Here is a 547-nt window from a genome sequence, read left to right on the forward strand (position 1 = left end):
AAAAAAGGTAAAAAAGAAATTGAAATGTTCATGTCTGCCTGTATGTAATGATGTTTTAATCTCAGTCCCCCAGCTGTCAGGTTGATCTGAAGTCATCTATAGACAACTTGATACAAGAAGTGGCAACGCAGGAAGCAATTGGATCAGTTGACCCCAATGCCCTTGTCACGCAGTTACTTAACTCTGCATCAATCCAGTCCATGCTTCAAAGGGTGTCAGTTGGCCAGTAGAGGCCATAAGAATAGAGAAGGTTTACATAGCAACCTTCCACCTCAGGTTCAAGGTACATCTCATATAATTATTCTTTTAATTTACTATGATTTTCTTATGCCTTTTTCATGTTCATAAAATCTGAGTCTTACAGTTATTATGAGCATATAAATTGATCTAAGTAGCAAAGATATTTTTTTACAGAAAAATGGTCCCCGGACACGCTATATAACGTGCACATTGCTGGTGGACGAGCTTTTGTAGACCACCTGGAAGAGGAAAAGAATAAAACAACCAACCAATCTACTCTGTTAATCATCTTGCAATTCATGAGTCA

General features: G+C 37.8%; 1 long non-coding RNA gene across 1 annotated transcript in view; it reads left to right on the forward strand.

Annotated features, from left to right (window-relative positions):
• Positions 1 to 547, forward strand: part of LOC119591975 — a 47,801-nt gene that overhangs the window by 1,626 nt on the left and 45,628 nt on the right. Inside the window, exon 2 of the long non-coding RNA XR_005230387.1 lies at positions 66 to 283. This is a non-coding gene — a long non-coding RNA (uncharacterized LOC119591975). The remainder of the gene's footprint in view (positions 1 to 65; positions 284 to 547) is intronic.

The sequence above is a fragment of the Penaeus monodon genome, chromosome 29 (assembly GCF_015228065.2).
Source record: "Penaeus monodon isolate SGIC_2016 chromosome 29, NSTDA_Pmon_1, whole genome shotgun sequence".
NCBI classification, from domain to species: Eukaryota; Metazoa; Arthropoda; class Malacostraca; order Decapoda; family Penaeidae; genus Penaeus; species Penaeus monodon.